Source organism: Macrotis lagotis, chromosome 7 (assembly GCF_037893015.1).
Source record: "Macrotis lagotis isolate mMagLag1 chromosome 7, bilby.v1.9.chrom.fasta, whole genome shotgun sequence".
Taxonomy (NCBI): Eukaryota; Metazoa; Chordata; class Mammalia; order Peramelemorphia; family Peramelidae; genus Macrotis; species Macrotis lagotis.
The window spans coordinates 164,266,802-164,288,471 of NC_133664.1; positions in this window are offsets into that span (position 1 = coordinate 164,266,802).

Below are 21,670 nucleotides of genomic sequence, written 5' to 3' on the forward strand. Positions count from 1 at the left end.
GGACTTTTCCATTGTTCAATAATTTCTTCTGGATATAGACCTCGACTTGGAATTGCTGGTTCAAAGGGTATAAAGGTAATTCTCTTAAGATTATAACTTGCAGAGAAAATGCCCATTTGCATTGTTAGAGGGATTTTCCTCATCTGGGAGATCTCTATCTCAATGAAGTCATAAGTCTAAAACCTTCCATATTCTTGGTGCATAAGGAGATTAATTTGGAAATAATTTATAGTACAATTAGAAAAAAAGGGAAAAAAATGAAAGTATGACTGACTGCTTGTTACATGGTTATCAGAGCCTGGAAAGACTCACATTGAACTGACACTGAAAGAAGTGAGCAGAACTAGGAGAACATTACACATACACACCAACAGCAGCATTGTGAACTGATCAGCTATGATTCTCTCAGCAGTTCAGTGATCAAAGACAATCCTATGAAACATGTTATGGAAAATACCCTTCTTTTCAGGGAAAGAACTTATGAAGAGCAAAGCACATTATATTCACTTTTTAAAAATTTCTTTTTTGCTTTTCCTCTTGTATTTCTTATTCCTCTTTCGTGACATAAGTAATATGGAAAAATGTTAACCATGATTGTATATGAATAGCTTTTTTAAGATTGTTCACTGTCATGAAAAAGGTGGGGCGGGGGGGGGAGGAAGGTGATAGAAAAATGAAGAACTCAAAAGTTTGTGAAAAGATGTAGAAAACTACCTTTGAGTGTAATTGGAAAAAATAAATGAAAATTTACAAGGCTATAAGAACAACTCAGACACTTTTGCAGAATGATATGAACAGAACCAAGAGAACATTGTATACAATAAAAGCAGTGATGATCAATTATGAAAGACTCAGTTCCTCTGATTAATACAATGATCCAAGACAATTCTAAAGAACCCATAATGGAAATGCTAACCACCTCCAGAGAGAGAACTTTGATCAGAAATTGAAATACAATTTAAAAAATTTCTATATTTTTCTTATTTTTTTCTGTGTGTTTTCTTTCCATGTATAATCAATATCATATCACTTGATTTTTCAATGGAGTGGACAGGAACAGGAGGGATGGAGAAAATTTATTTAAAAATTAATGTTAAAAATTTTATACATAATTGGAAAATAAAGCAAAAATAGATTTAGAAAAAATAATCCAGATGAAAAGATAAGATAGGTAAAATTGAAGTCCTAGACTAGGACAGGGAAAGAGAAGTAGGGGCTAGAGTTGTTATGTAAGTATAATCAGCAGGACTCGATGGATGCCTGGATATGTGAGGTAAGGGATAAAAAATGCCAAATATAAGAAGATTTCAGACATAGGACACAGAGTGAATGGTGATATCATTGACATAAATAGTGAAGGCCAACAGAATAACAGATTGAAGGACAAAGATAATGAGCTCAGTTTGGAACATGTTGACTTTGAGATGCTGGTCTGATGTTCATAGTCTTGTAGGAGCTTATTTTTTATGCACTACTGTACTGCTGTCAAGTTTAGTGAATCTTTTAAAAATTGTTTGTACATAGTAATTTACAATCTTGATTGTGCACTTTGACTTTCCTTCCTGAGTATTTTTCCTGCCTCTGTTTCCTCTTTACCAATGTCACTTGAGTGATAGTCTTATCCTCCAAGGAGGTGTCAACCTAGCTCAAAGATGCCCAATGACTCCATATAATCAATAGCATTTTCCTAAAATTATAATGGTAGGCTTTTATTGTTTATATCACCCATATATTTCTTCCGGTACTCTAATCTTTGTTGACTTTCATAAAGATTTATTTATATGATTATAAATTCAGTACATTATTTTTTCCTGAATAAATGGTTGCATAGGATGATTTTAGGGTAGGGGTAGTGAGATGCTAGAAATAATTCACATAATTGCAAAGGCTATAGCTTTAAGATCCTTAACTTATAAGATATATCCCAAGCTTAGTAGAGCATCTAAGTCTTTAGGTATTTCCTATGTACCTTTCTGAACTGACTTTTTCCATATGTTGCTCTATATACAAGCTCTTTACCTATGCTGTTATTATTATACAGTAATATGACTCTTCATAACACATTTGAGGCATTTATTTGTCAAAGTTACTGGAATGGTTTGAGATTTTCTTCTCCATCACATTTTACAGATGAGGATACTGAGGCAAACAGGGTTAACCTGGCTTCTCTAGGGTTACACAATTAATATCCGAGGCCATCTTGGATCTCAAGAAGAGTCTTCCTGACTACAGATCCTTACCTAGATTGCCTGTATCTTACAAATCTATATCAGGTAACCTATAAGCACTAGGAATCCTACCCCCATCCCTGAAAAAAAAAATCTGTTAAATTGCTAGATCTACAAAAATGTGGTGGAGGCTTTCAAGTTTAATTTGAAATTTCCCAGATCTTCATGGTCTTGCAAGTTTATCCCATTAGTCTTATCTCTTAATTTGATATTGCTATTTCTTTTCCAGATAAAGGACAGTTTGTTTCATCCACTGAACTTTAAAAGACATGTGGTCATAGTTAAAAACCATCTTAACTTCCTAATTTCTGTTGAGAGCACCTCCGTTGATCCAGTCACTTAGTTTCAAAATTTCAGCAATCCTTTATGACACTCCCTGGTATTTATTATATACCTAAATTGTCAAACCTTATCTAGTCTGCCTTTTTCACTCCTTTTTAATATATTTCCTACTCAATACTCTTAGTTCATCTAGTTCATCTTGTGATAGCCTCACTGCTTTGAGTTTTACCCTCTTCAATTCATTTTCCTTGTAGCTTCCAAAGGGATATTACTAAATCACACCTCTGATTGTACTCCTCCCCTGCCTAGAAAGCAGGAGATTCCCCCATTACCTCTAGAATATGCATAAAATTCATTGCTTGGCCTTTTGGAAGCTTTCAATATCTGGTTCTAAGTCCAGGCTTATAAATCATTCTCTCATTCATGGATTCAACATCCCAACAAAAATGGGAGTATTTGATATTCCTTCCAGATGACATTCTTTTTTCCAGCTGGTATGCTATTTCATAGACTATTTTCATGCCTGAAATAGCCTCTTTAACCTCTACCTCTTTGAATTCTTCAAAGTTCAGCTCAAATTCCCTTTCCTATATGAGAATTTTCCTTATCTGTCCTCCTATTTTCTCCTCTACCCTGCTCTTACTTTGTATTTACTTTGTAATATGTTTTATATTGCTTCTGTGTATGAATATTGCTTCCTATAATGGAGACAATGGTGAATTAAAACAACTGCAAGGTTCCACCTCACATCATTCAGATTGGCTAATATGACAGAAAAGGAAAATAAGAACATTTGAGGGAATGTGCAAATACTGAGACATTAACTGGAGATGTGAACTGATTCAACCATTCTGTTGAGTGTCAAGATATTAGGAGACACTGTTTTCAGAGCTGACTCAACATGTAAGGTTGTGCCCTGAGCTTGTCAAAGCAACAATCAATTGTGCTCCGCCCTCTAGATCACAGTCACAGCAAAATCCCAGAATTGTTTTTATACAATTATTATACTCATTTGAGCCGTAGCAGGTATTGTCTGAGCTTGAACAAGCAACTGCTGTACCCATATTCCAGTCATGAATCCCTACTATTAATCAACCTTCTCTCATTGTTGCTGGTGCCCTCATGATCTGGGCTACACTTCCCTACATAATCACTGGTAGAAGGAGTGAGATTTACCCCACACTAGAAGGGGTTCTCCCCCAACTAGAAGCAGGATCCTGGAATGTGTCTTTGTTTTCAAGCCATTTCTCTCACTTTGAAATTAAACTTCTGGTTGATTTCTTACTCTTCTGTCTCTAGTTTTGCTCTGTTTATGTCCAGTCATACATGGGGTTAGAGGCCAGTTCAGTCTGGTTGACAAGAGCAATTTAGAACTATGTTCAAATGGCTATCAAATTGTGCATATCTTTTGATCCAGCAATAAAACTATTAAATATATATCCCAAAGAGATTTTTTAAAAAGGAAAAGGAACTATATGTTCAAAAATATAGCATCTCTTTTTTTGAAAATCAAGAGGGATGACCATCAATTGAGTAATGGGCTGAACAAGTTGTAGCATATGGTTATGGTGGAATATGAGTTATGCTATAAAAAATGAAGAACAGGATGTTTTCAGAAAGCCTTATATGAACTGATGTAAAGTATGTAAGAAGAACCAGGGGAGAATTAACCATGGTAACAGAAATATTGTATGATGATAAATTGTGAATGACTTAGTTATTCTCATCAATATAATAATCCAAGAAAATTCCAAGGACTCATGATGAAAAATGTTATCCATATCCAGAAAAAGAATCGAAGGATTCTGAATGCATACCCTGTGTGTGGATATGCATGTGTGTGTGTGTGTGTTTGTTCTGTCTTCTTTTACCAGAATAACATGGAAAATATATTTTGCATGATCACACATATATAAACTATATCCAATTGCTTACCATCTCAAGAAAAGGGGAGTGAAGGGTAATGGAGAGAGAAAGGAGAGAATTTTGAACTCAAAATTTTATACAACTTATATTAAAAAATTGTCTTTACCTGGAACTGGGAAAAAATAAAATACTAAAATCTTAAAAAAAAAAAGAAAGGAACTTAGGTAGTGCAGTGAAGAGAAGGATTTGAACATAGAATCCTGATAAGTTCAAAATTGATCTTAGATATTTACTAGTTGTGTGATCCTGGGCAAATCACTTAATTGTCTGCTTCAGTTTCTTCACTGTAAAATGGGAATAATAATAATGCATATCCCCAATGAGAGAACGTTTATAAATTACTTAGCCCACTAACACATAGCATGTATTCAATGAATGCTTATTTTCTTCCTTAAGTTATGAGAAGCTTTTTGTCAGTGTATGAAACTTGCCTTGCATGGCTGAGAAACCAGACCTTTTTTTATTTAGAGACTAGATTCGTCTGTTGTCTTCCTCAAGATTTAGTTTATGCTGTCCAGAAACACAGTCATATCTAAAGATTTGATGCAAAAAAATATACTGAATTTTCTCCTATTATGCATCACAAGCAACCTACATATCCAATGTGGAAACTGCCTTCATATTGGTCAGTTAGTTATTGTTTCCTTGTTCTTTCATGGATTTTGTTCTCAATTAATAAATTAAAAATTGGTGTCAGAAGTAGGATATATGATCTTTGACTCCAGAGCTGAGATTCAACCTGGATAAGATCACTCTGCACAGTGAGAACGAAGTGAATACTCTCAATATTTGTGTGGAAGACAATAAGATTGCCCCTGGTGCCAAACTAAATCTTAGGGTTGAGGACTCCAGGTTTCCAGAAAACTAAAAGGATCTGTGTACTCTTTTGATCTTGGAAATTACTCAGGGAATTTAGAACCAGCTCAGTCACTTTCAAGGCCAAACAAACAATTCTCTTAGACTAATCGATCAAGAAGAATTGATGAAGATGGAGGGAAATTCCCTTCTGTAAATTCATCTAGCCCTCTAGCAGATCTCTCTTTTTTTTCCTCCTCTCTTTCTCTTTCTCTCTCTCTCTCTCTCTCTCTCTCTCTCTCTCTCTCTCTCTCTCTCTCTCTCTCTCTCTCTCTCTCTCTCCTCCTCCTCCTCCTCCTCCTCCTCCTCTTCCTCCTCCTCCTCCTCCTCTTTCTTGTTCTTCTCCTCCTGCTCCTCCTCCTCCTTCTTTCTTGTTTTCTTCTTCCTCTTTCTTTTCCTGCACTTTGTTCTTTACTTACCCTCATAATTATTACAAAATAAACTGGATATGTCAGCTCTGACTAATATACTGGTGACAGCAAACACATGATCATCTGAAAGGAAATTCTTTATTTGTCGTTGTCAGTGAGTGACTGAAAAGAAGCTATCACCTCATACCAGTTCATTCATTCACTTAGGCTGAACCTAGATTAATGAGGAAAGTTCATAGTCAAAATAAACTGTTGAACCATTCATGGGATGGATGTCCATAAATCAGCATTAGGGAACTCCTTTTTCTCTCTCTACTCCTTGCACAAGCTTCTCAGGAAAACTTTTTATCTTGTGTTGGGGCTAGTGTTCATAAATTCTGATATCTTGAAAGATTTCTAAAAGGAAAATGTAGCCATCCATAAAGATTGTTGTTTAAAAAATTGCAGCCAAGTAATTTAGAATGTTGAGAAAAATTAATGAAGCCACATACTTGAAACAGTTCTCCTATTTATTTGTAATTTGATGTTAAATACTCCATCCCAGTAGGCAAAGACTTATTCCCACTTCAGACTTTCAGAAGAAGATTATACTTTAGAAAGAAAAAAAAGAGAAAAGGATCCTGCTAAGAATTTCTCCCTGTCATTTCAGTCTTAGTCAAGTTGGGGTTACAGAGATAAAGTAAGACAGGTAAAGAAAGAAAAACTATTTTCCATTTTTGTAGAAATTTGCTACATTCTAAAGTAGAAATTAAATATATAACTGAAATAGTTTATCTTTACTATAAATTTCCAAATTATGGTTTAAAGATTTAAATAAATGCTTTTGAGAGGAAAAGGTGAGACTACTACTATCCTAAATCTTAGTAATGAAATTAAAAATAATGGGCTCTTTATTTGAGATGTTGACAGCTAATAGTACTTGGGAAAACTGGGATTGAAATGATACCATTTTAATTATAAATATAGATTTAATTTCTCTTGAAGCTAAAATTATAATGTAATCTTTCTTAAAGTAAAATAATTGCGATACCTACCCTCTTTAGGTGTCATGTTCTTGTTGTTCTATCATTTCAGTCAGGTTCCACTTTTTGTCAATCCATGTGGGATTTTCTTGGCAAAAATATTGTAGTGATTTACCATTTTCTTCCCTAATTCATTTTAAAGATGAAGTAACTAAGGCAAGTAGTTAAGTGATTTGTGCAGGGTTACATAGCTAGGAAAATTTTGAGGTTTGATTTGAAGTCAGATTTTTCTGACTTCAGACCCAGAGTTCTATCAGTCTCCTCTATAGGTATCTCAGACTTTAATGGAAAACACTTGATATTTGGCATTAAGGTGAAATATTTAGAAATTGAATGAAAAAGAATTAAATGTGTAATTACTCTATACTGATGTTTATTTTGTTAAGGTTTTTGCAAGGCAAATGGGGTTAAGTAGCTTGCCCAAGGCCACACAGCTAGGTATTTATTAAGTGTCTAAGGCTGGATTTGAAGTCAGGCCTTTCTGACTCCAAGGCCAGCGCTGTAACCACTGCACCACCTAGCTGCCCCATATACTGATATTTTGAATGCTATTATTATAGGATCACAAATTGTTGGATGGATGAAATAATTTTCTTTGTAAAAGGATTCAGACATACATTCAACTGACTTGAAGTTATTGCACTGGCAAAAAGTTTTGTGGTATGCTTTTCAAACCATGATATTTATATTGTTGCTAGGCTTCTAAGTTTTCTCATATCATGTCTTGGAAGGACTTGAGTCAAGGGGTTCTAGATGGGAAAGGCCTGGAGTCCTAATTTGAAGAAAATCCTTCATTCAATTTAATCAATAGCTATCTCTCTGACTTCATAAATACATTGAGCAGTTGGGAGGAAGTGATTTTGGAGGGTAAACTGTAACACACTTTGTCCTTAATTCCCCAACATTCTTTCAGTAAGATCCTGATCCTGACAACTCACTAGAAGTAGCTTGATGGCATATGCATGAAAGTAATAAAATTCCATCACCTTTAAAATATTTTATGATTTAAATACTTTAACAATCCAGACTGACCTTTCCCTAGTTACATATTATAAGTAAAGTTTAACTGTGACAGGGCTGAGCTTTTGCAATTAGGTGAGAGACTCTTCTAATATTTTATTCTAATATTTTATTAATGTTGCACAAGATCTACAGCCAGGTTAATTTCTTTAGTCTGCTTAGTTTGGATTTGTGTAACTGACTTTTAAACATAATTTTGGGACAAAATATCAACAAAATAACAAAAACTGGTTGAGTGTTAGAGAAAAGAAAAAAGGAAAAACTTAACAAGTAGCTTCTTAAATACTGAGTCTTTATCTTTGTTTTCCAAGAAAGATTTGGAAAAATGATTCTGAATATAGGAGCCTGGTGCCTCTTTGTGGTCACTTGCATTATTGCAACGATGATGAAATTTAATTTCTAGTACTGAGTTATGGCAGAAGTCATAGGATCATCCAGAAAAAAAATTTCACATGTGTGAGATTGCATATATGTGTGTGCGCGTGTGTGTAGACACATTTTTATAACTTATTTATTTTTTTCACATATATTTTTAAGTTACAAAATTTCCTTCCACCCTCCCTTCTCACCCCCTCCCCTCAGCAGTGAAAAGTCAGGTTAGCATTGTACATGCATATTTTTGATAAACATGTTTTCAGATTAGTCAATTTTGGTTTAAGGAATTGGGGTTAAGGGAAAAAAGATACAAAAGATAATTTTTTATAATGTGTTCATCAGATTCTGAAGGACTGTTGCTCTTTTGTTTTGCTTTGTTTTGTTTTTCTTCCTTCCTCTGGATGGGGATGACATTGTCCATAACAGCTTCTAATATGGTTGTCCTAGCTCTCTGGACTGATAAGAAGAGCTGCTTCCATGAAGGATGATTATCTCACAATGTTGTTGTTAATGTGCACATTGTTCTCTTGATCCTGCTCCCTTCATCAGCATCAGATCCTGTAAGTCATTCCATGCCTCTCTAGAGTCTGATCATTTAGATTTTTTTACAGAACAATAATATTCCAGTATTCATGTAGCATAACTTGTTTAGCCGTTCTCCTATTGATGGACATCTCCTCAATTTCCAATTTTTTGCCACTACAAAAAGAGCTGCTATGAATATTTTGGAACTCTATTTAAATAATTAACAGTAGGTTACCCATTCCACTGACCAAACTCACTAGAGGATACTTTAGCACTGTTTTTGGTGCTGGTGATTTGGAAGAGTAGAGAATGATAGAGAAAGTGGGACTTGTGCTATGTATTGAAGATATCCAGGTAATGGCATAATTTCTGAATTTAGTGAAAGAGAATCTATGATTGAATTTGACTCTCCTTACTGTCTCTATGATATTAGACAAATTATTTGACCTCTTTGCAACTCCATTTTCTCACTTATAAAATGAAGGGCTTAGACTAGATAATGTTTAAGACTTCTTCCAACTCCAAATCCTATGATCTTGAGCCATTATGAAAGAGACAGACTTCATTGTTTAATCCTGGTTTATATATCCATGAAATACAGGCAAATGAATTTGAATCTAAACAATACTAGTTAGCCCCTACTGTGTAAAGAGCATTGTATTAGATGCTGTAGACACAGTCTTAGAAAACAATATAGTCTCTATTCTCAAGGGCCACATAATAAATAAAATGAATGCTGATAAGGCTAATAGGAAAATATAGGGACTAAGAATAAATCCACATCCAAAGTATTCTACTCTTGGCAAATTTGAGGAGGGAGGATGTGATTTTCATTTGAAGTGATCAAGAAAGGCTCCATGAAGTTGACAAAATTTAAATTATGGCCACATTCTGGGCAATATAAACAGGCTTAGGCACCAACAACTTAATACAATATTTCAGATGTGGTTTGACCAATAGAAACTTAATCATTTTCTTTATACTATACATTATAACATAATATTTAGTTGTTTTTTTTTTCAAGGCAATGGGGTTAAGTTACTTGCCAAAAGTCACATAGCTAGGATTATTAAGTGACTGAGGTCGAATTTGAACTCAGGCCCTTTTGACTCCAGGGCCAGTACTCTGTCCACAACACCACCTAGTTGCCTCCATTATGACATAATTAAAGAAAGCTAAATTGACATATTTATTGGTTATCATGTCATGCTATTGTTTATAAGTTTACAAGTTCATTAAAACCCCCAGAAAATTTGAACACAATTAGTTTTCTGGCTATATTACACTCATCTTTTTGAAGTTGATTAGTAAAATCCAAAACCAGGATTATGCACTTATCCAAAAATTTCTTCTTTTCCCCTCTGCCCCATTTAATTTTTAAATAAAAACTTTTGGATAGTGCAACAGTTATCCAAAGAGTTAGTTCTTAGTTTTGTCCATCTGTGGTCATCATTGAGTAAGAAGTTGAATGAGCACAGGACCAAGGGGCACACCTCTAGAAATACTGCTCTAAATTTGACATTGACACATTTATTCCATGAGTTTGGTCATTTAATCAGTTGTGAAATGCAACTGTGCTATCATCAGATCTACATTTCATCTTCTTGTCCACAGGGCTAACATGACACATTTAGTCAAAAGTCAAGGTATTAAATTCAATAGGAAAGGAGAATGACCTGGAAGTTGCTAGATGATAGCAATAAGAAACTGAATCCAATGATAAATTTGGATGAATTGAAATTCAGAGAAAGATAAATCAGAAGCAAATTGCATACATACTTTTCCTTATGACTTTTGGGGAAATGAAGGGCGGGAAACAATCTGACAAAAGAAGAGTAGCTAGTATTGGAGATATAAGAAAAAAAGATATTCAGGAGAAAAAATAATATTTCTGTGAATACTACAATATGTAAGCAGTGTAAAAAGAACTCAAGAATGAAAGGAGTTTGTTACCAAATGGAAGAGATCAAGATGCAGAAATATACCTACTTTTTTTGGATAAAATTAATATGGTGATTTATTTTGTCTCTGCATGTTTAATATAATGGTTTTGCTTTCATTTTTCTTTTAAACTTGAGGTGGATAGGATGAAAGGAAAATAAAGATTCTTAATAGAAAAAATAAGACTATACAAAGGAGGGAAAGAGATAGCAGAAAGCACAGTGAAATGGGACTGGGGGATGATAGGGCTCAGTTGAAAAAAAAACATGAAAGTTTAGGGAGAAATCACTATAAAAAGGGATTTTTACTTGGACTTCTGTCATTTTGATTCACAGGAATTTCATCATCAAGAGATAGAAACTTCTTGCCTTAGATCAGAAGGAGTATCAAACAGGTAAAAACTTGTAGAATAAACTCAATTCAAAGCTCTAATTATAATGTTGTTCCCAAGAAGTCAGAAGTCTGTTCATTCTCTCTCCAATTGGTCACTAAATCAATTGATTGCAAAGGTTTATGGTAGCCAGGTGGATGTTGAAATGTTGAGAAAACTGGGGAAAGATTCTTTGGTACATCTAACCATTGACTTGAACCATTTGTTAATATTCCAAAGCATTGCCTCTGACATAATTTAAGGACATTTTTGTCCCTTTCTCAGTATAGTTATCTGATATATAATGAGTCATAATGAGTAAACTTGAGTCTGGGAGAACAGTAGGACAAAGGCTTCTCTTTACTCCGTGTTCAGAAATTCAATGTTCCCTGATACTAAAGGAACAATAGAACAAAATTGTGGAAAATTCTTTCTTCAGTGAGTTTAAAATAAAATCACATTGGACTTAAGCTCCAGGTGTTTATTACTTCTTATAGTTTCTATATTTGTATTTAGCTGTATTTAGTTCCTACCTATTGAAACATTTTCCCTTATTATCAAAATATACCTGAATTAATAAATAATTATGTTATGTAACATTCTATTGAAAATCTATTCTCTTTTTCTTCTTAAAAACCATGAAATACACCACCCTGCCATTATAAAGATAGACTATTCACCCATTATCAGTAAGGCATAGGCACTAAAGGCTTTTTTTTTCACTTGTAGTTGAGATGTTTTCACTCATATTCTTGGGGGAATGATGATCTGCAGGATATAAAGTAAACCCACACAATTTATTGTGTATATTGCCAAAAAAATCTACTAGGAAGAGATAAAAATAAAAATTCCATTTAAATTAACAACAGGCAGTAATAAATACTTGGTAGTCTACCAGCCAAGGCATATATATGAAGATATGAAAACAAATAACAAAACACCCTTTACACAGAAAGGCAGATTTAAATAATTGTTCAAGGGTAGACCAAGCCAATAAATATGAAAATACAAATTTAATTTTTAATTTTTATTCATTGTCATACCAATTAAACAACTAAAAGATAACTCTAGAGAATTAGAAAATGAATAAAAAAAATTCATCTTGATGATCAAGAATATCAGTGGGGAAAAAATGGGAAAGAAGAGAACCTAGCTGTGTCTGAACTCTATGTTACAAAACAATAATAATCAAAATAATTTGATACTAGGTAAGAAAAACAACCAAAATGATTAATTATGCTATACAAAGAAGCAAATGAGGGCAGTAATGAAATCCAAAGATCTCAGCTATTGGAACAAGAATTCAGTATTCAATAAACTGTTTGGAAAACTGGAAAAACAGTCTGACAAAAATTGAGTATAGACTAACATCTCATATCATATACCTACATAAGTTCTGAATTAAGTACATCATTTAGATATAAAGGATGACAAATCAGAAGAGCATGAAAGAAAATATCAGTTAGATTTATGAATAAGGGAAAAGTTCTTTTTAAAATAAATGATAGAGAGGTAAAGGGATAAAAAGAACAATTTTGATTACATAAAATTAAATTTTTTTCCACAAACAAAACTAATACAGCTAAAATTAGGAGAAAAGAGCAGAAAATTGGGGGGAAATTCCATAGTAGGTTTCTCTGACAAAGGCCTTATTTCTGAGTTATCTAGGCACTAGATTAAATTTATCAGAGGCATTTCCCAATAAATAAATAATCAAAAAATATAAATGAGTACTTTTAATAGAAATCCATATTTATTCCAAATCACTGATTAGAGAAATGAAAATTAAAATAACTCTGAGGCACCACCTCACACATGTCAGTTGGGTTAAGTTGACAAAAAAAAAGAAAAAGGAGAAATATTGGAGGGGTTGTGAGATTGCAAGTATTTTTAATATACTTTTGATGGAATCATTCGTTGGTTCAATCATTCTGGAAAAAAAAAGGTTGGAATATGACATCAAACTGTTAAACTGTACATTTTTTTTTTAATCCAATGATACCACTACTCGGTCTATACAACAAAATAAACAAATAAAGGAGAAAGAAACTTCTATGGGTACAAAATATTTATAGCAGCTATTTTTTGTTGTAGCAAAGAATTGGAAAGTGAGGAGAAACCCATCAACTAGGGCATGACTGAACAAATTATGGCATATGGCATATGAAAGTGACAGAATGCTGTTGTATTTGCTGTAAATGATGGGATACTTTCAGAAAAACCTGAAGAGATTTATATGAAGTGATGCAAAGTGAAGTGAATAGAATGAAGAGAACAATAACCACGATATTGTAAAGATAATCAACTTTGAAAGGTTTAGTAACTGATCAATCAACTCTGACCAACCATGATCCTGAAGGACTCATGATAAAACAGGCTATCTTCTCCCCACAGAGTGACAATGGCCTATAAGAGTACACATTCAAGGGTCAGGTAGGTGGTGCAGTGGATAGAGCACTAACCTGGAGTCAGGAAGACCTGAGTTCAAATCCAGCCTCAGACATTTGATAATTGTTTAACTATGTGATCTTGGACAATTTACTTTAATCCCATTGCTTTAGATTAAAAAAAAAAAGAGTGCACATTCAAGTATATAATTTTTCATCCCTTTTTTGACATAGCTAATACAGAAAAGTGTTTTGTATATCTATACTTATTTGTAATGGATTTGTTTTTCTTATCTTCTCAATGGGTGGGAGAAAGGGAAAGAGAGGGGAATGAGTTCAAAACTGAAAATTAAATTAAATTAATTATTAATTTCTAAGATTCAAGAAATCATGAATGAAAATAGGTTCATTTGCTATTTTCATTATAAAAATGGAAATAGATTTTAGTAGCTCATTTTAGTCACCTCTTCCAATAAAGAGTGGGTTCTTAAGATTTTTTTTTTTTGTATCACAGACTCCTTTGATACTTTGGTAAACCCTATAGAACATATCCCAAAAATGTTTTTAAATAATTTAAAGAAATGATAGGTTTCAATTAGATGTTAGTGAAAATAAAGGTATATTTTCCCCCCCATGCAAGTTCACAATCCCCTGAAAACTGTCCAGGGGCTGGAGGTTATGATAACTTACAAGAAGGTAAAATAGTAGTTAATCCATTGCAATCAAGAAGCTATGTGTGAGAAGCTATGGAATGAATTTGCATAATGAATTTGCTTTATGTGTTTCTCTCTACATATGTATATGTATATGTATATATGATGAACATGTATACAAACTATGACCCCATCTCCAATCAAGTCAGAAAGAAGCAAAGCTTTTGGAAGTTGGGCCATGCCCAGAAAGACTCTTAAAAGACACAGCTGAATCATTTTTGAGTCAGATGAGGCAGGAGATGAAATTCTGGGAAGAATCTAATTCTTAATTTTTTGGTAGAGAAGAGTTTTCTTTATTCCTTATTCCCATTGGCCTCAATGTCTAAGAGTAGAGCTACTTACTTGGAAAGAGACAGCCTACCTGTAGTTTGAGAGTTTCTTGGTGCAGGTGAGTTCAGGTAAGAGCTAACAGTTGAGGAGATATGCACACTCTCCGGATATGTATGGATACAGAGAGTAAGTCACTTGAGACCATTTCAAGAGGTCTGATCCTTAACAGTGGAGAGGAGAACTAACTATTGACTTAATAAGAGCTAGCTCTAGCAATTCAGAGCCGAGTGGCAGAGAATACTCTAAAGAGAAAGAGGATTTTGAGGACATGTAACAGTAGAAAAGGGAGCAGCCTTATTCATATGTATTCCTTACACGTAAACCTTTGTCCTTTAAATTTGTGTCCAATATTCCCACATACTCAGTGTGCATTTGTAGATAAGTAAGCTCTATGATAAAGGAATGAGGGGGTGGAGAGGGGAAGGGAATGTTTTATAATAGATGTTATTGTTTTGTGTTTTAGTGACTTTGTTCTGAACTAACTGGATCCATATACTAACTTTTTGTTTTTAATTTTATTTAGGTTATTGTTAATTAATGGAATTATTTGAGCATGTCTATAATATAACATAACAACAGCAACAAAAAGGTGACTAAACATGAAACTGCATATCAATATGTACAGCTTGCTATCCTTTTAAACATATAGTAATCACATAAATTTATTTTTTCCTTTCCTTTTTTTTTCTTATTCTTCCCTTCCCTACTCCTTGCCCTAGAAATGGCTACCATTAGACACAAATGTATGTGTGTGTTTGTGTGTGTATAGTGTCTTCCTTCATATGTCCTTTGAAGTTAATTTGGCTATTTATGATAGTCAAAACGACATAATCACTCAAATTTAAAATAAAATTATGTTGATATCTTTTATTTTTACATTGTCCATGTTTCCCTTTGTATCCTTTCTGTTTTCTTCCAGGCAGTCATCCCTTTGTTTTTAATTAGTTTGGTTTTTTGACATTGGGGTTCAGAATTAAACAATACATAAATCTTTCATTCTTTCTTCAAGGACATCAATGGCTTCTCCAGACAGAGTGGCAATAAAGTTGTAATCTTATGACTCCTAGTCTTTGCTGCCAGGCTTTCCTTGACTGAAGACTATTGTGCTGCATTGGCTACTGTCATTGGCTGCTGTCCTGAACTCCCAAGGGTTCTGTCCAAGGACTCTCCATTCTTGCTGCCTCAGCAAGTCCTTGGGGCTACATCCAGACATTTTCTGTTCAAATTAGGAAGGTATTGCCTTGCCTGTTTGTGCCATTATTGACTTTACTGTAATATCCCTTTCCTATTTCCTAAAGAGTTGTTTTTTTACTAATAATTTGTGAAATTGAAAGAAGTAATTCTTATAGTTTCTCATTGAATGTTTTGATCATTATTTTGTTTGGTGACAATTTCAGGCTTATGACAGAGTAGGTATATTGGAACTGGATGATCTATCCTGTTTCAGGCAAATATTCTCGATGAAAGTCTACAGATGCTGTATCCATGCTACATGGTGCAGTGGATAAGGCACTGGACCTGGAGTCAGGAAGATTTAAGTTCAAATTTGGATTCAGATACCTATTAGCTGTATGGCCAATCAGCAAATCATTTAACCCTGTTCAGCTCAGTTCTCTCAGTTCTAAAATGAACCAGAGAAGAAAATGGCAGACCACTCCAGTATCTTTGCCAAGAAAAAACTTGAGGAGATAAGAAGAAAGCTCCTTAGAGGATTCAACTTAAAAAAATAAGAAAGGAAAAGATGTATAATTATTGATAAAACTTTCAATAATGAAATCAATTCTCATGTTTCTAGGCATAACAGAAATTTGTCAATTGATCTTTAGGGTTGTCTTGGAAAGAGAATCATTTGTGGGGATATTATATAAAAATACAAAATCCTTCAAAACTTTATTGCAATGAGATAGGGAAAGGGTTACTAAGAGGTGCCAGGAATCTGAATATAGCCTTAAGGACACAACCATTAATTTGATACAATTTCCTAAAAATTAGAGATATTCATAAGTGAAATGACCTGCCTTAGGGGATGTTATAATCCCACTCATTAAGTCTTTAAATGAAGGCTGGCATAAGGAGCTGTTTTACAAGAACATTTGGTTCAGTTCTACATTGGTCTATTGTTTCTGAGTTTCTTTACAATTTTATAAATTTCTTTACCAATTGGTTCTAATTTTGAATAATATTATGAGTATATACAAGTGAGCCACGGGTCAGACAACATTATCCAGGCTCTGTTTCTTTCTTTCTATTTGGATAGAATAGATCCAAGTTCCACTGAGTGTTCTTTACTTTACAAGCCTAGCCTTTCTACAACCCCAAGGTCAACTTCCCACTAACCCTTAGGACTGGCCATTCCTAATGCCTTTCCCCACCTTCCTCTAGAACAAACAACCTCTTTTTGTTGCCCCTTTATTTATGCACACCTTCTCTATATCCATCTTATGGTCTCCCCCTGGATATCTCAGAACTGTCGCTCTTAACCCCTAAACTATCAATCACATGATCATTCTTTATTTGTAGATCTCCTACTTCTTGTATTCCTGTTTTTGGCCAGGTCAATGTTACTGTTAGAGGTTCACACTTTTTCATGGCAACTAAAAAGTCAAAGGAAAAGGAAAAGCAAGAAAATGCCAAGTGTCTTTTGCAGATCCAATGGAGGGTCCTGATCCTCTCCCTGTTTGGGCAGAAGCCTGCTGAAGATGAATGGACCAGATACTATGAAGGCTACTGTAATCCTGGAGAAGATCTGACTCAGTTCCTCCTGAAGTAACATTGTCTAAGAACTAACTGCAGGAACATAACTCTGGGATTTTTGAGAAAGTAACTGGGAGGAGTGGGTATTTGAAGCTGCTAAAACTTCTGGGCAAACACATGACAAGTCTGTAATACCTGCAGGTGCCCTGCCCCTCAAACTGCACAGGTAAGTACTTGATGGAGAAACTAAGTCTCAAATAGGTCCAGTAGCTTTCTTCTCAGTCAGATACAGGCTCCTTCTGATACTATGGCCCCCCACCTTAACCATGAAACAAAAGTCTCAACAAAGCTTTATTGCAAAAAGGGGGAAAAGAAACCACAATATACTGAGTCAAATTGCATCTATGACATTCTTAATGAAATGATAAATTTTTGGGGAGTTCAGTCAGTCATCTCATAGTACAATGTAATTTCTTCTTACACTGTCCTAAGTGATGCAATTTATGTACTTGAAGAATACTATTAAGTGTCCCTGAGATTTCAGTTCATCAAACTAGAGATTTAATATATTTCCCATTAAATTTTATCCGACAGTCTTCTAATAATTGCACAATTGCCCCCTCTGAACCCTACTCAAGTATGTAGAATCTAGGATCTGTCAAAGTTGGAAAAGAATTTAGGAATTCATAGATCCGACTATTACATCTGAAAGGAATTTAGTGGTTATTTGTTCAATCATCTTTTTTTTTTAGTTTTTTTTAGTTTTAGTTTTTTAATTTTTGCAAGGCAAATGGGGTTAAGTGGCTTGCCCAAGGCCACACAGATAGGTAATTATTAAGTGTCTGAGACCAGATTTGAATCCAGGTACTCCTGACTCCAAGGCCAGTGCTTTATCCACTGTGCCACCTAACTGCCCCTCAATCATCTTTTACAATAAAAGAAAATGAGATTTGGGAACTTGCCAAAATAATAACAGGATGAATTAGTGGTAGAACCTAGATTACAGCTTATGGTTCCTGACTCCCAGTTGGTTACCTAGTCCAAACTATATCAAAAAGATGCCCAATAGGTAAGCATTTGAATCTACTTGAAGATTACTATTGATGAAATAATTTTCTCCTAAAGTAACCTATTCCCTTTTGGAAGAACTCTGTTGGAAAATCATAATGCTGAACCAAAAATATTTCTTTCTGCCATTTCTACTCCCTCTCCCACCCTATATTCTTATTTCTGTCTTCTTGAGTTCCAGTACAAAATCATATGAAGTCTAAAATTTACATTACGTACTCTGTCATATGTCTCACACTTTTTTTTTTTTAATACTGCAAATCTCTTATAGAGATTTTTGGTGAGTAGAGCTCTCTACTCTTTCTCATTCAATATCTTTGAATGGGGAAATATGGATTTTTTAGAAGTAATAGTAACTATACTTTATATAGTGATTTTAATATTTTTAAAGTCCTTTCCCCTCAATCTTATAAAAGAGACAGTATGAAGCATTTTAAGCTCCATTTTAAAGATTAGGGAAGTGAAGCTCACTTAGGTTAAATAACTTCCCAAGATCATTCAGCTAGTAAAGGTTGAAGATATAATTTCAATACAGTGAAATGGTTTTGTACTTCAACATAAATTTTCTACAATATTTTGTCATGTGGCTTAATTCAATAATAACAGTATAAGGAGAAAAACTATTTTAAAGCTCACTAGATATTAACTCTAGATTAATCCATCAATTATAAAATATTATATATAAATATCTGTTCCAAAGTGATCTCTATAAAAATACTTGGAAACTTTAAAAAATAGAATTCTTTTTTTGTCTTGTGGAATTTGTAAACTGACTTAAAAGGTTTTTGGTACCATTTAAGGTTCTTAATAAAATTCTTGTTGAAATTAAGATTTGGAAAATAAAATTTCTTTAGTTTCTTATTTTCCAAAGAAAAGAACTTATTTCTTCTTAACTATTTAAAAAAAAATTTCCATAAAGTCTGAGGCTGAAAACTAGGGTTTATAATTTGGAATTTGTCCTTGATCCTTTCCTGAATTCTTTCTGGAGTCTCCACATTTAAAAAAAAATGGATGCACTTCAGCAAATTACTAGTAAAGCAAACCATTCAATTCATGGCATGGAATACATTTAGAAGTCATAATGGGGTCCTGCCTAAAATAATCATACTATCACTTCTTTGGTGGTGGAGAAAACAATGACACCAAGACAAAATCACTTAAAAATTCAATTTAAAAAAGTAAATAAATTTCAGTCGTACAAAATAGAATCTGAAATAATGGCAAGTAAATTTAATAACAGAAAATGACTGGGTCATGGGGGGGGGGGTATTGGACCTATCTCTCATATCTTTATTACTCTTTAGTTAATTTGTTCCAATATTTGGTTTTGATTAGTATGTAGTTCAGAAAGATCCAGCTATTGTTATTGCTTGTATGCTAGGAGATAGAAATGTCAGAGAAAGACCACAGAAAATGGACACTTCCATCAAGAACCCAGAGAGAAGGAGGATGTGCCTATTCCTGCTCAAATAAGAAGGCAATTTCAGATAATTTCCAGAGATATATATTGTTCTTTCCTCTCAATTTTTTCTTTGTTATCCAGAATCTCATGGGGGGGTTTTACATTTTTATGAAAGATTGCATATACTTTCTAATAAATTTCAAATATTCTGCTAACACCAGCATCCTTCCTGTTGTGGTTGGTGTTTGCTTCCAATATTAAGATAATTGTTGTGGAGGAAAGGATATTTCCACATTAGTAGAGTGTTCTTCCCAGTTCTTTAATTATTGTTAAGAGCTGAATCTCTAGGGAAGAACTGTGTCTTTTTAAAAGACATTGGTTAGAGATGGAATAACTCCTTTTCCTTTCTTTCCCTATCCCAAACCTCCACCCCCAAAGCCCAGTTAAGTGATTGAACTGACAGCCAGACAGAAAATACCTCAACCCTTGCTCTGCTAGGATGTCAGGGAGATGGATTGAAAATTCATCTGAGACTTCTGGGTACAGGGTGAACTTGGGTGGCTGCATTTCCCTGAATTTATTTTTAGTTGAATTAATTTTGAGAGGAAAAGTTTTCTCCCATTAGAATAAAATGTTGCCTTGACAGCTCAGGGGGTAAACAGTGCACAGTAGGTTGCTGCCTGGGAAAGCTCATTTTTAGAAAATTTTAAAAAATGAACATAAATCCATGATTGCATAACTAGACTAATTATTATTTCTTTCTACTTTCAATTGCTGGATTATTCCCATAAGTAAACATCAATATGCTTGTATTGTTCTTTAAGATAAATTTTAAGTGGTAGATGGTGGTGAAATATCATTTTTTGTTTGAGTATTAAACTGTGCATTTTTCAAATCTCCTAAGGTCCTGTAGCCATATTTCTCCCTCTATAAACACTTCCTTTATTTTTAATTTTCTTTTTATGTTATATGTGCATAATGTATCTTCTTCTAGTTGCTAAACTTCATAGTGATATGGTATATTTGGAACTACAAGCAATCTTAGAGATTAACTAATTCAGCAATTCTCATACTTTTGGCTCTCAAGGATCCTTACACAAGGATGCTTTATACCTCCCTAGGCTTTTTATTTTATTTTATTAAATTTTATTAAAAATTTTCTTTTTTAATAGCATTTATTTTTCTCAATTACATAACAAGGCCATTTTAAGCATCCATTTTTGCAAGATTTGAGTTCCAAATTTTTCTCCCTCCCCTCCCCTCTTCTGAAAATATTTTATACTAATTGCCTTTACATGCTTAAAAATATTGAATATTGCAGAGTACTTTTATTTATATAATTTATTCCTATTTATATGTCTTCTATTAGAAATAAATATATCCTAATATAATGAAAATAGTTTTGACTTTGCAGACCTACTGACATCTTAGGGACCCCCAAAGGTCCTTGGAGTGCACTTTGAAAAAGGTTGATCTAATCCAACCTCCTCTTAATATAGATGAAGCCCCAAATATGAAATGGTGTGATTTAAAGATTGCTGCACTTATAGTCAGGAATCCTGGGTTAAAATTCTACCTCAGCTCCTAACTGTGTGATCAAGTCATTTAACAACCTTCATATCCTTATTTGTGAAATGGGGGTGATAATACTAGCCTCCTCACAAAGGAGTTTTGAGGAAAGAGATGACAACCTTATGATAACTATGTTATTCTTATTATCCAAAAATCACAAAAATAGATGCTATTATAACTCACAACTTTGTCTATTTTCTATTTTAGTTTTGTATATAATAGGACTTAATAAGCATTTACTGGTTGACTTATGCAGTTGTGTCAGACAAAAGGGCATTAATAGGGGAATTCTTTAAAAATAGACTGACCAGTCCTTATCCCAAAAGGAAGGAAAAGCATTTTATTATTATTATTATTATTATTATTATTATTATATCAAAAATCCTGCAATGAGAAAGAGTAAAGGGGGAGAAAGGAGGAATATAAATGAAATATTTAATCCAAAGCACAGTTACTATATATATTTTTTGCATAAATGTTTTGCCCTTTTGTGGCAGCAATTATATAAGTATGTAGTATTAGGCTTTTCAAAATACTTTTATATAGGGGTGACTAGGTAGCACAGTGGATAGAGCATCAGCCCTGGAGA